General features: G+C 40.7%; 1 non-coding gene across 1 annotated transcript; it reads left to right on the plus strand.

Annotated features, from left to right (window-relative positions):
• The first annotated feature begins 2,050 nt into the window (after positions 1-2,050).
• LOC137454037 (U1 spliceosomal RNA) lies at positions 2,051-2,214 on the plus strand. The gene has a single exon (XR_010990525.1). It is a non-coding gene; the product is annotated as a U1 spliceosomal RNA (small nuclear RNA).
• Positions 2,215-16,354: the final 14,140 nt, after the last annotated feature.

Raw genomic sequence — 16,354 nt, forward strand, 5'->3', positions numbered from 1 at the left:
TTTCAATTTTCCACTCAGCTTCTTTATATAATTTGGTGGTGGTGGTGTTTTTTTTAGTTTCCTAATTTTCAGGTATTTGAAACAAGAGACTGAAGTAATGATTCCATTTTCTGACAAAAGATAACTTAAAAGGCCCAACTCTTAGAGCAGCAGGAACTATGTAAACATAAGGATAAGCAGGATGCACCACGGTCTCTCTGATTATAACTTATGTCAATACTCATAACAGAAAATGCAAGACAGGGCTGTACTACACCAAAATGGACTTATGGAGGGTTTATGCTACAAATACAAACCTCTTACATTGTACTCTTCCTGTGACACATGGCAAATCTGACACCCCAGGACTGCCTTCTCTCTTGGTGACCGTAAATGCTACACCTTGAAGGTCGCTCAATTGCAGAATCAAGGTCAGAGCTCTGATGTGCATTGAAGAATTGATCCAAGAAGTGATTTCAGAAAGAGTTAATTCTTTGCTTTTGCTTAGCTCTGGTCTAACTTATTAGAATAAACTTATTAGAATAAACCAAACCAGGTTGGAAGAGACCTTCAAGATCATCGTGTCCAACCCATCAACCAATCCAACCCACCCAAACAGCTAACCCATGGTACCAAGCACTCCATCAAGTCTCCTTCTGAACTCCTTCTTGCCCAAGGTTGAGGAAGGACCACACCATCTGAAAATTTTTCTGAATGTTTCTGAAGGTTTTTTGAATAAAATGGATTTCACTGTTAACAGTTAATGGAAAGAAACTTCCAAGTTTTTGATCCACAAATTGCTGATGAAAATGAAGACACCATTTTTTCCATCAACTTTTTAGAGAACAAAAAACCATTCTGGTTTGCTACAGATGGATTTTGTGAATTCCTTTTCAAGTTATTGGTCAGTTATTACAATCATTAGCTCTACCTTTGTCTATTCTTACCTCCTCTAAGTCTACCAGACTTACACAAGGACCAGAAAAAAGGTACTCCAGACAATGTATATTGGATCAGGGCCTTTGAACTAAACACTTTGTGCCTAATCCTCATATCACTTGCAGACTTTCACCCTCAGTCACTCAGAGAATAGAAAATCTTTCTTCAGAAAGTTTTCTTTTTTTACTCAAACAAAATTACAGAACCATTTTTTGATTCACGTGGCTAAAGTCCAAAAACACACACTCTGTCAATGGTGTTGAATTTAGCATTTTTGTGATAAAGCTCTTTGAGCTTCTTTTCAAATAAACATGTACAGCTTTAAATGAATAAATCATGCAAATACATGTTAATGTATACATAAATTAACACAACATAATAAGGAAAGCGAAGAAACAAGATTACAAATTTTCTGCACCTCCGAAATATGAGAGTGATATTTGCTTTAGAAAGAACAAACTCATTTAGAGGGAGAGCTTATATAGATCCAAACAAACCCAAATCACCAATGAAAGCTAATTTTATGTTCAGCAAAGGAAGATGTGCTTCCCACAACAATAGACAAAATCCAATTAAATTAGGCAAACTTGAAAAAAAAAAACAGAGAAACAAAATTTAATTTAGAAAACAAAATCTCAGAGTCAAATTCTGTTGTCCATCCCATCATCCCATGTTCATAACCCTTTCGAAATGAGTTAGACGTTCTGAGGAACAGTATTCAATGTGCATGAAGAATGGGGGCAGTCAACAGGAGAATCTGCCTCAAAGATTCAAGCTTTCACACAACTTCCCATGCAAAGTGGGTATTTTCTTCTCCCCTTTCTCATTATTTCCATTTCTCTTTTTCAACTTTGAATGTTTTTAAATGAAGACAAGAAACAGCTTTTTTTGGGGGAATACTGCTCAAACTGCATCATCTCAATGTGTGTTTTTCATATATATGCCCTACGCAGCGGGATGAATTTTTCAAAGCACTCCCCCTTTTCCTAACTCTCTTCCCACTAAAGTAAAGAGCGTGTTTCAGTGGCAACAGAATGATTCATTGCTGAGATCTTTGGAACATCCTGCCCCATACCACTTTTACCTACAAGCTGCTGTTACTGGAAGGGCCATAGGTCTGTGTTTTGTGAGGTTACTTACCTGGCAGGGGAGACACCATGATCAGGCAGGTGGTTTTCCCAGGGCGAGGCTCATCCTTTGCACTCCGGGTGTGCTGAGCCCTGCGATTTCCCCAAATGCGGGAAACTCGACTGCATAATTTGTGGTAGTGGGGGACTGCGTTCGCGCTCTTTTTAGGGAACACAGTCTCAAGCTGTGCCAGGGGAAGTTTAGACTCGAGGTGAGGAAGAAGTTCTTCACCAAGCGAGTCATTCGTCATTGGAACAGGTTGCCCAGGGAGGTGGTTGAGTCATCGTCCCTGGAGGCATTCAAGAGGAGATTGGACGTGGCACTTGGTGCCATGGTCTAGGCATGGGGTCTGTGTTGATAGGTTGGCCTCGATGATCCTTGAGGTCCTTTCCAACCTAAGTTATACTGTGATACTGTTACAAAGAACTTCTCTCATTGTCTGACAGCCACAGATGGCAGTTTTTTAGGGTAAACCCAAACTCCAGTACAATACTGCCAAGTTTACAATGCTGCTTACTGCCACATATTCAGGGGTTACTTCATGAATATCAAGCATATTTTGACAAATGATACTCAGCAAAGACCAGGCTTCTGCTGAATTCTGCTCTCTGTTCACTCAAACTCAAACTGTATAATAAGGACACCTCAGAGCTCAGAGCTGTTTAACAGAAACATTTGCTTAAATCAGCTGTCTTTCACCCTGAACAACCTTCCTGAGATGAGCAGAAAATTCAGCCTAAGACTCCTAAGCCTAAGTCATATGGAGACGGAAGGTTTTATCATAGGCAAGCAGAGTATAAAGTAAGGGCATGTTCTGTGATTCTGTGACACCTATCTGATGCATCTTGTCTGTCTAATGCATTTGCCAGACCCTTATCATTGTACCTAGATGCCACGACTGACTCAATTTACTAGTCAGTTTTGATACATGGACTCATAACATGATTCTCCACATTACCACTTTAAATATCTGATTGCTTATCCAGAATGACAGTGCTGTTAGAACCAATTCATTCTTTACAGTGTCCTGGATCTTGGTCCTTTGCTTAAACTAGAGTGAAGCAGAGCAGATTTTTGTTTGCAACAGTCTTATGCCCACTGGTACACCACCCTTGCTGATCCATCAGCCTTTACATAGATGCATATTGTTAGCTCACAATTCAATTCAGCATCCAAATACAGTAAGTGGCAAAACACTTACTACACGAATTGCTAGCTGTGCAGCTTCCAGTCTCTTCCTTTCACACATTAGTTTAAAAAACAAGCACAGACAAGAACATCCTACTGCTCTGTCCTCCAAATCACCCAGCTTCCAACCATTTCTTGTAATGTCCAAGGCCAATACTGACACGTCAGAAATGTTACAATATATTTCTCCTTCAGTATAACAAATGTGCGATCTCCTGACAGTCTTCAGTACTGGACTGACAACAAAAGTATCAGTACAATAAAGCTGCAAAGTTAACAACCCATTCTGTGATTTCTGGAGATGTCAGTAGTTATTATAAATGACTTTCCAGTTAATTACCTGTTTTGAAAATTAAGGAGATTGGGGGTTCACAGCTGCTCCAATAAGCAGCTTCAGTGCCCGCCTCATCCCATTGAGTATGATAAATAATATATTCTCTACCACCCAGACTGCCAGACAGTGGCTGTGTCAAACTCCTCAGAGAGCACACTTTGTCTGCCATGTGTTACAGGCAACATTTATGACAAAAGTAGAAATTAGATGGTGGTTAATCTTGCTTCCCTGTGTCCCATGTGGGGCACAAGCACAGTTTTAGTGTGGCTTGCTGGATGACAGTCAGAAAAAATTATCTCAGCAAATTGTGTGTACATCAGGACGCAGCACAAAGAATGGGCTCAGGAAATTATTTTTGGTGAACTGGGCAATGAGATAATCTCTTAAAAGAAAAACAAGGTGACAGAAGAGCAAATTTTATTTCCCCTTGAACAAAAAAAAAAGAGGGGCAAGCTTTACGTTAAAGCTAGATCACTGTGAGGAAGAATGAAATCATACCGCTCTGGGGTTTTTAATTTGCTTCTTATTGCTGCTTAGACTACTTAGCTTGCAGATCATAATAAACTCTGTTATAATGACAGTACCAAAAGATGGATCCAGCTTATAAAAATACTACTAAAGTAATAGCAGCAGGTTCTGCATTGTAGTTCCTGTGAAAAGCAAAAGGAATGCTTCTCATTTCCCTTACGTGGGTATAAACAAGATAAATTTGATAGTCACAGAAGACTGGCAAATTAAGGCAAGTGAGATTAGGACTGGACTTACACGTAGGCTGCCATCACTGTAACAACACAGGACACAAATCAAAGTTTTGCCTGAAGAGAAACTCTGAGGTAGTACTCCCCAGTAAGTCTTATCTGCTCCTAAATGAGATTTGATTCAGCTCACAAAGTAACTCCAAGTCAACCCCCAGCTGTGATTTCCCTCTGAACATCTTCTTTTAAAAATATAATTACAGCATGGAGATCATAACAGCTAGCATGAGTTAAGGGAATCATAATTTTCTAAAGAAACTTGCTGGCTAGAGCTACAGGTTCCTCATATCAAAGCACAAGGAGCGGTAACATGGGTACCACTTCATTCCTCTGCATGTCCTGTCTAACATACCTCATGCCAAAAAGCAGTGCCATTCATGACTAGTGATGCCATTTATTGTTTTGACTCAGGCTTTCAACAAAATCCACTGTTTGTATCAAAGCACTAGGAGCTGTGGGTGCACTTCATATTGGAACTGTCCAAACTTGTATATTTCTGCCCACGGTTGTTGGATTTTACTCAAGCAGATAAACACACTGGTGGATCTGAACACCACAAGGAGCATTCTGTGCATAACATGTTCTTTATAAGACTGAAATAATGAATGGGCCAAGAAGCGTTAACTCCTCCTGGGAGTTTCTGAGAACTCCTGGGAATTCTTTCTTACTTTGATGAATCTTTTATTTTCTCCCTGACTTTTAATGAAATGCAGGAACTTTAACTCCTAAAAGTTGATAACAGCTGGCATCCTTTTGCTTTCACGCTTCGCATCTTTTCATTCTTAAGAGCCTTGCCAATCTTGTTTTGACCCTTCGACTCTATATTTCCTTCTGTCTGTTGATGCAGTGACTGGTTTACCACCACAGAAGTCATATAAGAGATCACTTACAAAACAACGAACTTTAAAACTTAACATTTCTTCCCACTTCTGTATAGAATACAGTTATTCCCCAAACATACAACTTCATATAGGCTAGGCTGTGGTAAAGAAAACAGCCTTCTGCATTCTCCTCTGAAGATTTTCAAAGGTTCTACAGCACTCAAATCAGGAATCATATTGATTTACAGTAAATCTTTTCTCTCTACCATCAGCATGCTAGCAAACACCCAACATAAAATGTTCTGCAGAAAGATATGGGGTTACCGAGCTATAGTTTAACTAGTATGGCCTGCTCATTAGCATGAAATCTACTGACACATTTTCGTGAGGTAGAGCTATCTTTGCCTGCATTGGAAAGATCCAGAAATCATATATATATATATATATATTCTTTTTTCTTTCATTTTGCAGTACAAGGCCTTTAGCTAGGATGACAATTTTGGTCTGTAAGACCGTAAATATTTGTCTATTCAAAGGCAGCATTTATCTTACAAAGGCACACATACCAGTTTTGCCTCTGACAAGTTCCTTGTTTATTTATTACTCTAATAACAAATAGACTGTCATCCCTGCTGGGCCTCAAATATGAACTAAATCTGCTGACACAACTGATTGGGAGAGGCTGCAAATTATTTTATTAAAAACTGTGCAACAGCAGATTCATGGTGGGGAGAATGTTTAAATCAGAATTCTGTTAGTGGCCTACATATTCCATAGTAACAACGTTCAAGGAAACTAGAAACAGTCTTCCAAACCTCCTGTTTATACTGCAGCATTTGATTTTCATTTTGTCCAAACAGGAGAGAAGCAGTGAAGGGGAGACAGATTTCTTTTGTGTTGAGTGCTCTGTGTGCACACACAACAAGAGCAAAGCACAGCATCTTAATTAGATGGGTCCAGAGGCTCCAGCAGACACGGGAGAGTGACAGTCACTGGACATGCTTGATAGCTCTCTCTAAAGCAGTGCAGAGACTTTCTGGGCAAAGCAAGACAGATCCATACATCTCCAATTTGGGAGAGCGGAGCCAACCAGAAAGTGATAGGAAAGGACTAGAAGCAGATGAGTGAAAAATCCTTTGTGCAGCGAGTGGTAACAGTCCTAAGACACATTGTGTCTTGCCAGGTCATCAGCAGTGCTGACCTTAAGGCTCTTCAGGCCCCTGGTCAGAGTGGACACTAGGGAGGAGTCATGTGCCTGACAGTGCCACCTGACAGTGCCACCTGACAGGTCTGAGACAAGGCAACCCAGCAGAGACCCATCCCACTACTTATGGAGTACAATGGCTCTGACAATTACCTACCAGCAACTGTAAGCAGAAAATTGCCAAATAATTACTACATAATAGTTCTACTTAGCAGTGTCCTTCAGACATGCTTCAAATGCTGGACCAAGATGTTTTAATATATGAACAGTCAGGTCATAAGAAACAGTATGTGGCACTCAAATCCCTCCAAGCCTTATTGCCTTCTGGGCTGCTACAGAGGTCTTACCCAGAATGAGACTTTGGAGCAAGAGATTTAGGAGAGGCACAAGAGAAAGGGAACATTAAGAACACATAAAGTTAACTCAGCCTTTTCATAAATCACCTTCTTGTCCTGCAGCTGTCACTGCAGTTCACAATGCTATGTGCTAGAATGAAACTTCTCTCCTTCCACATTAGTGCCACAGGAGCCACACAACGTTCCATCTCCATACCTAGCTGGGCTGCACACCTCTTCTAATGGGCTTAGCTCACAGCTGCTGCACATCAACCCCTGCCTTCTCTAGTTTGTCACCTGGGCTATGTTCAGTACTGCTTCAGCTCAAAAAAGCCAGACCTAGCAAAGATGTACTATTTATTTACCCTGTTTATGCCAAGCTGGGCTGTAGGGTAAAGAGAAACTTTTGAAACTGGCATACCCCAAACAAGAAGAGCATGTGTGACGAGTGAGATTCTTGTATACCTAGATGGGCAATCCAGAAGCTGGACTGGAGGAACAAAATGTAGAAGCTGCTCTGGTGCTTAGTGCCAGCTTGGTGAAGATGGGACCACCACATTGAGCCAAGGGTGGCTGCCTGATAGAAGCCAGGCAACCTTACCAGCAAATATCTGTGCAGAACAAGAGAGAGTGGCACATCAGAAGGCTATTGCTGACCAGATAGCTTTCCTGTGATAAGGCATTCACAATCAAGGAGGTACTTAAAGGCACAAACAGTCACTATCTGAAAATACTTTTATAGTTGTGTCATTTGTGTACTTTCAGAGAACTCAGCTGGAAATCTCTGCATTGCTTAGTCTCTCTAAAATTTATAGTGATACCACTGGTGTCTAAACCTTATGGTGGCCTGTGCACAGAGGAGAAACATGTGATACCAAGCTCCTGGTCACCTTCTCCCTCCCCATATTTGTTGTCTCCTATGCTGGACAGATTCTTACCCTGCACTCTTTACTGTAATAGCTGTTATAGTCACTTGATCATGTGGTTTGAGGCATTTCCAAGGAAACCTCTCAGCAATTATTTCTGGAGATGGGAAGCAGTCTTTTAGCATGTCTCAGTATCTATTCCACATACTTTATATTATAACAATTTATTCTGCAATGTGATTACATGTTGGCATAGACTCTGATTAGGGCTTTAAACAGGAACTAACAGCAGTTATGTTGAATATGTTTTTCATCTGATGATGCACAATACCATTGATTGGATGTAGATTATATTCAGCATTAACTCCAGCTATACAAAAATATCACAAAGGAAAGTCTATCTCATGGCACAGAATACTCTTTAATTGCATGGATGATCAGTACATGTTGTGACTTCTGCTTTTTTTAAATATCCTGTACACAGGAAAAGTCATGCCTGTAAGAGAAATGTTAATCCAAGTAATTACCAAGTATTGTTTAGTTTTCCTCATCAATTCTGCAGCTTCTTGATTTTTACCCAGGCTGTATCATAAAGCTAAAGTGAGAGGGGGAAAGAAAAAGCTGAATGTGTCTTGTCCAAAGATAAGTTTAAAGTTCACTATGTCAGGATTCAGGAAATGTATTCACTGATTCTTGCTGACTGCAGATGCATTGCAAAGCTGTGATAATGTGGTTTTTTTTTCCATAATCTCCCTTGAACCTCATATCCTTACTGCACCTTATACATTTGCCACCTTACAGTCTCAAAGCATCTTCAACCTCTGCACCCCTTGTCACTAATTGTCCAATTTATTTGCTCAAGATCGCGGAGCTTGCAGCAGAACGGAAATGTTCTCTAAGCTGCTTTCTTAATCCCTGGGAACCTAACTGATGTTGGCTTTCTAGAGCTAAAAAAGGAGGCTGGGAAGACAGATATTTTAGATTCTCAGTCCAGATTTGATAGGGTGTATATGACACCAGAAGTGAAGAAACAGTGATCTCACTACAAATTTAAAAAAAAAGTAAAAAAATAAAAGAAAGCCATGCAGACATTTCCAGAGGAGTTCTCTACATACCCAAAAAGAATGAAAATGATGGAAAGGTAATGCTGGAATGTGTCCAGAGAAGGGCCACAAGGATGATCAGAGGGCTGGAGCACCTCTCCTATGAGGACAGACTGAAGGAGTTGGGGCTGTTCAGTCTGCAGAAGAGAAGGCTCCGAGGTGACCTCATTGTGGCCTTCCAGTATCTGAAGGGGGCCTACAGGAAGGCTGGGGAAGGACTTCTCAGGATCTCAGGTAGTGATAGGACTAGGGGGAATGGAATGAAGCTGGAGGTGGGGAGATTCAGGCTAGATGTGAGGAGGAGGTTCTTCACCATGAGAGTGGTGAAACCCTGGAATGGGTTGTCCAGGGAGGTGGTCAAGGCCCCGTCCCTGGGGGTGTTTAAGAGCAGGCTGGATGAGGCTCTGTCCAGCCTGATCTAGTGTGGGGTGTCCCTGCCCATGGCAGGGGGGTTGGAACTAGATGATTCTTGTGGTCCCTTCCAACCCTGAATGAAACTATGAAACTAAGTACTAAAACATAGGGTCAAATTCAGTCTTTCCTCAGCATCATCAGAGACAATGAGGATTTGCAGCTTTGGAAGGAAAGGAGTACAACCACATCTTTGGAAAGTTTTTGGACCAGCTTCTGCTTCCTTAATTCTCCTACTGGACAATTTAGTCTTCATACATCTTATGGAAAATGAAGGAGACAAAAAGTTAGAGAAGGTAAGGAAGATCTGATGTGGTAGGGACAGACCCAAGGGAGGAGGCACCGGGAGCACTTGGGTCAGCTTTCAGAGAAATACAGAGAAATTTCTGTTTGCACTGCAGCCAGTAATGAAGCCTGCATCTTCCTCAGGCCAGGCCTGGGACAGAAACTTGTACCTGTGCTGTATCCTAGGTAATGTAATGACTTTTAAAATTTATTTCTTTACACTTTTTAGTAAATTAAAGATCTAATATAGAATAGAATAGAATAGAATAGAATAGAATAGAATAGAATAGAATAGAATAGAATAGACCAGGTTGGAAGATACCTTCAAGATCATCACGTCCAACCTATCACCCAACACCACCTAATCAACTAACCCATGTAACCAAGCACCCTGTCAAGTCTCCTCCTGAACACCTCCAGTGACGGCGACTCCACCACCTCCCCGGGCAGTCCATTCCAGTGGGCAATCACTCTCTCTGTGTAAAACTTCCTCCTGACCTCCAGCCTGAACCTCCCCTGGCGCAGCCTGAGACTGTGTCCTCTTGTTCTGGTGCTGGCTGCCTGGGAGAAGAGACCAACATCTGCCTGTTTACAACTCCCCTTCAGGTAGTTGTAGACAGCAATAAGGTCACCCCTGAGTCTCCTCCTCTCCAGGCTAAGCAGCCCCAGCTCCCTCAGTCTCTCCTCATAGGGCTGTGTTCCAAGCCCCTCACTAACTTCGTTGCCCTTCTCTGGACACCTTCCAGCAAGTCAACATCCTTCCTAAACTGAGGGGCCCAGAACTGGACACAGTACTCGAGGTGTGGCCTAACCAGTGCAGTGTATATACCAGTGCAGTGTATATAACCAGTGTATATTGTCTTGGCTTATACTGGCACACCTCTGATTTTACAAGTTATGTTATGGGCCATGTGTCCACCAGGATGGTTTGGCTCTATAGCTACATCAGCAAACATTTTTATTTTAATTTAGGCCTTACAAAAGTACAGCTTAGGGACCACATCCTCAGTAGACAGAAAATAGTGATCATCAATTGTCTTAGAGAATAATCCCTAAGATTCTCTGAGTCATGTTACCATCTGCAGGTACAATCAACTGCAGACAGTTGTGGAAATCAAAACTAAAGTAATTGAAAATGCATTTAAATAGTCACTATCCCACCTAAAATAAAAATGTCCATGAATAACTACAATGATAAACAATATGGACATCACACACATAGCAGTCAGTAAACTGGGAGATAATACCTGCATATTTTGTCAACAAGGCTCACTGTCCTCACTTCAGAAGACGCCTACTGGTTTGCTAATTGTAGCTTCCTTTACTAAGGCATAGGTCCATCTCATACATGGCTGCAGGAGGCAAATTTCTGCTTTGCCTCCACTTACTTTGTTCCCATTTGTCATCCTGTTCACCTGACTTCAGTCAGCAATTACATAAACATTCCCCTGAGAACCTGCATACCAACAAAAGGCAACTCCCGTGCACTAGCATGAAAGACATCAGACATGAGGCCAAAGCCTCAGAGCCAAAGAGCCTCACAGTCCACTAAGATGACAGTTGATTCTTTAGCTCTGGTTTTGCCTGGTTGCTAAGATCATTAACTTACTTTTACATAAAACCAAGTTGTCAGATAATCTTGATAATATTATCAATATTACACTGATCAAGTACCATCACAACAATAAAAACAAAACAAAACCCACATACATTAGAATAGAATAGAATAAACCAGGCTGGAAAAGACCTTCAAGATCATCGCGTCCAACCTATCATCCAACACCACCCAATCAACTAACCCATGCAACCAAGCACCCTGTCAAGTCTCCTCCTGAACACCTACTCCTTAACTAAAATGTCTTCCTTCGTGTTGGACAGAGCAGGCTTTTCATCCTCAGCTCGTGTGAAATACTGGTGGTGTTATTTTCACATTTATAAGTAAATATTCTCTCCTGAAAATCACACACAGTGCAAAGATGGCAAAATCAAACAAATAAATGGGTGGAGAAAAAGAAGGAGAAGATACAGTTATGGTACTGGAAAACAATTCTGCTCATATACAGGAGGTTACAAGTAAGCCAATTTAGATCATGGTTTCTGCAGAGCAAATGACCAAATGAAGATGCAGCGACAGAACAAGAGGAAGTCCAAGCCTTACCAAAAATTATGCCTAATGTATTAGAAAAACTAATGGTTGTTGGACACTTAGCTGAAAGACAGCACCTTTTCAGACTGAGGAATTTTAATGCTGAAGCATTGAAGGTTTCAATTTTCATTGGTGGCATTGTGTCCACTCACAGTAACATGGTCAATGGACCAGAAGGGAACTATTTCATTGAGTTTTAACACAAGGCAAAAAAATGCCTCTGTAATTTTTATATGCATCTCATCCAAGATAATAAAAAGGCAAAAACGTGGCAGAAGAACAGAAGACCTTGATGTACCTATCAAGAATAGCTCAAGTGGGTTATTATGAATAGGGTTCTGCAAGGATTTTTAACTCTCATAAAGACAGTAAGCATGGATAGGCAACTGCAGAAATGCGCAGACAGCACCAGCATGCTATTAGTAAGGAAGGAGAAAAGAGACTGATATAATACTCACCACAGAAGAAATCAAAGTAGCATCAAAATAACATGAGAATGTGCACTTACGCTGTTGATACAAGCCCTTGTTTAGATGCTGAAAGCTGCCAGTTCACTGACAGCAGAATGAGTTCCTAATCATACAGCAGGCTACCCTGGCAGTTTTTCAAGTGACAACTGAGAGTATTCATCTACAGAAGTAAAAAGGTCAAAAGTCAGTGAATTCTTTGCATAATTCAGCTCGTTGGATGTATGTCTGGTTTGCTTTCTCCTCTTGGAACTGTAATGAACACTGAACTATGCAGACCATCTTTAAAAATTACCCTCAGCATTACACTGACCCACAATTTCTTATAAAACTGCTTCCTTATATTGACAATAGTCAGGGCAGAACAGATCACCAAAGACAACAGGATCTTTCTACTTCTTAACAGTCACATCACTTAAAGGAAACATTTTTTTTTCCCTCCCTGATAAAAACTTAGCTGAGAATTCTGGCTACAACATATCGCCTTATTATTTGTACATCATGCCTAATACCATAGTGGTTTGGGGCTATGTTCACGGTGGCCCTAATCATCCACTGTGACAAGCAGACTTCTGTTTGGACTTGGATTTATTGCTGCAGTTTGTTGGTTACCTAAAGATTAAATTGCTCTCCTGTTTAAATAAGGGGGCTCAAATAGATGCTGTATATTGCTGTCAGATCCCTTTGACACATTCTCTTCACTTATAGCCACCAACTCGGGTTTTTTTGGATTTATGTGAGTTTCCTACTTATTTCCTGATTTTTAGGAGAGGTTTCTTCAATTGACTGCATGATCAAAACTTAAATGGACTCTGGATAATTTATATGCCAGCTTTCGATAGCTGTCACATGTACATTGAAACACATATACCACAAAGAAGACTATGAAGGTAGACACCCATGGCTAATACATGTACTGAATGGTGCACACAGTCTGAAAAATGGTCTAGTGGAGGCTGCCCCTGCCCATAGCAGGGGGGGGGTTATAGGCAGGCAGGGACTGGTCTCTTCTTCAAGGCAATCAGCAACAGAACAAGAGGACACAGACTCAAGCTACACCAGGGGAGGTTCAGACTGGATATTAGGAAGAAATTCTACACAGAAAGAGTGATTGCCCATTGGAATGTGCTGCCTGGAGGGGTGGTGGACTCACCATCATTGGAGGTGTTTAGGAGGAGACTTGATAGGGTGCTTGGCTGCACAGTTTAGTTGACTAGGTGGTGTTGGATGATAGGTTGGTTGGATAAGAGGTTGGACGTGATAATCTTGAAGGTTTCTTCCAACCTGGTCTTCTATTCAATTCTATTCTGGAATGCTATTCAATTCTATTCTATTCTATTCTATTTTTAAGGTCCCTTCCAACTCAAACCATTCTATGAATATAATTTCACAAATGTACAATTACAATGAATTGGAAAGACATACCAACCTCAGAAGAATTTTAGAGAGCTGCAAGAAAAAACAGTCTGATGTACGAATTAATTACCTGACCTCTGCATTGAATATGTCATATCTCACTCATTTCATTTTACTAAAATACTGTATAATCATGAACATAATCACTAACTCAATATTTAAGAAAAATCTGATTGGAACCTTTGTACTTGGGTCACACATAATGTCATTCAGTTTTACTCCCTTCCTGATGTGATTCATGTACAAAATTGTTACACAAAAAAATATAAAGCATGGGGAAATAAATTCTATTCCAAAGGGACAGCAACTTCTCAACCAAAGCATTTAAACCAAAATGGGTAGGGTCACTGCTCACAAGACAGCACCACATTGCCTGATTGGACATAGAAATATTGATATTTTGAGGAAATAAGTTATGGCATTAGATTATAACACATGTGATGAAATCATATCACTCTGGTGGCAACACGGAGGGCAGTTAGTCTTTTATATAACAGTTCATTGTGGGTACTGAGATATCTTTGAAAGCATATTGCTTGGCCCCCATGTAAGACAATCCTCACAAGCTGCAGTAACTCTGACTTTATTACTGGCTTTTGATGTACTTTGCAGTGAGCTAAATAACTTTCCCATACATGTACTCAGATATCATTCATGACTATTTGTGATTGCTTTAAGTATCTTGGGGGTGGAATAGATGAAGTTTAGGGGTCCCTTCCAACCCAAACCATTCTGTGATTCTACATCTTCACCATTTTAAAGCAATAAATATCAGCCTATGTTATGCAGGACAGAAGGCACTGGATTTTCATCCAATTACATTGGATGAATAGGACTAATATTCATACTAGACTTTAGCACTGATCATTGTCCTCTCCTTCCTTGCATGACTGCTTCTCTAAATCCTTTTGTTTAGAGACATTGCTTATATAAAGTTTGTTTGCATTGCATTCTGAAAATAGTTCTGCTCTCTGCTCAGCATTTTATATTTATAACCACGCTTCACAAAGCTTTTTTTGCCTGCACCTCTTACAAGTCTGTGGGAGCACACTGTTTATGAACTTGAAACAACAGAGACACACCGGAGTGGTTTCCATTCAAACAGCATATGGGAGCTACCTGGATATACAGCAGTACTATGGATCATTTGTTACACAACTAAAAGAGCTAGCCAAAGTAAAGAAAGTACCACTGGCAAAAAATATCTCTTTTAAGATTTTGCTCCAAATAAAGTTAAACTTAAGATTTGAGACACTCGAATTGTGTTTTAAAAGAACTGTAATGTGACATTTCCCAGATCAGCTGGGAAACATCCCTAGGAATCAGCCACATGAAAGGGACAGGAACAGCCCTTGGTTCCATTCAGTGTCATTCTGGTTAGTGGTTTCATAGTCTTCTGCTTTGGGACAGGTTGCCTGGGCTTCTGGAGAGCCCTGAGATATTTCTTTGCGTGGCCCAAAAGTAAAATGCAAGATGAAATGATCTACATGACACAGCTGCTCTGAAAACTTCAGACTAGGAGTACCTCAAAGGACTACAGCCCCAAAGTCATAGGTTGTATCTCCAGCAGTTTGCCTTCCTAAATACAGTTTTCATACTCTATTGCAGCGCCCTGCTCAGGGTTAAGTAGAGGTCCCCATGACTTTCACATGTCTAACAAGCAGGAGGGAACCGAGGCACCCTGCAAGGCTCCACCACAACTGCAATCTCTGGAAACCATACCATCTCTGACCCTGCAATACCCCAGTCCTCTGTGAACAAACATTTTGGAAACAGGGAACTAAATGCCTACTTTAAGACTTTAATGTTTCAAATATCATGATGAAAAATAGAAGCACTGTTACCTCCTGCAGAGATGAGACAGAAATAAATCAGGGGAGTTATTTACTTCAAAGGTCTCGATGTTTACCTCTCCTTGTCTCCTAACTGAGAGATACCATTCCTACTGACTGAAACCAAGAACGCAGCCAAGGGGAAAATATCCACAAAGTGCTTAAAATAGTGCAAATGAATGTAGAGTCTGATGGGTTTAGAACTGGTTCTGACAGTTTTGTATTACATGACAGTTTTAGGTGTTAATTTTCATTTTTGTTTGCATTTCTTGTCAGTTAAGACCAGATTCTCCCTAAACAAGAGCATTGTTGGCACCTGCCTCTGATCTGTTGGAAATCAATGACAATTGGGTGCTGGACAAGATGTTTCCTTCTTTCATGAAAAGGCACAACTCAGAACACAGCACTTGCCACAGATCCAGATGGCACACTTCATGCCAAAATCTCTACATAATCTGTACCAGGGAAGAAAACAATCACAATATACTGTGTGTATCTGCGAGCTGCCATTGGGTAACGGGCTGCACTTGCTCTGCCGCTTCCCCTTCCCGAGTCCTGCAGTCAGTCATGCAAACTGCTATATTTTGTCATACCCCAAACGTAACAGGCTGTTTTAAGTTGTTATATTTATTTCAGATTAAGAAAGCAATATATGAAGAGTGTGGTAAGGGTTTTGTAAGTGAACACTCAATTGCCCGACAATTCTGAAGTGCAATAAAAAGGACTTACAGAAGAGATTGCCTGTTGCTTGTTAAGCACAGCAAATGGTAGCAGTTTGCTTTTCTCAAAATACATGATTTTTGAACTATGAAGTCTGACAGAACCATTCAAAAACATCCAGAAGTGTTACGCCTGTATTCCCTGCTTATGTTCACTGTACACAATTATTGTCTGGCCCTGCAAGACAGAATGTTTAAAGATTAAAAAGTGCAGTGCACAGAAAAATGAGACTTAAGAATGACATCATCAAACACCACAAAACGAGGCAGAAATGCTAAAGGATTCCCTGGAGCAACCACAAGTCCTGCTGAGAACGTTCCTGCTGGGGCTCCCTAATTAATGTACCCATTTTCCACCTGTCACACAACAGAATTAAACTCACTGCATCTCTGCTTTAATTCTCCACTCAATCAATAATTCGGATA

Source organism: Melanerpes formicivorus, unplaced genomic scaffold (genome assembly GCF_026170545.1).
Source record: "Melanerpes formicivorus ecotype bairdi unplaced genomic scaffold, bMelFor1.0.p_v2 SCAF_75, whole genome shotgun sequence".
Lineage (NCBI taxonomy): Eukaryota > Metazoa > Chordata > Aves > Piciformes > Picidae > Melanerpes > Melanerpes formicivorus.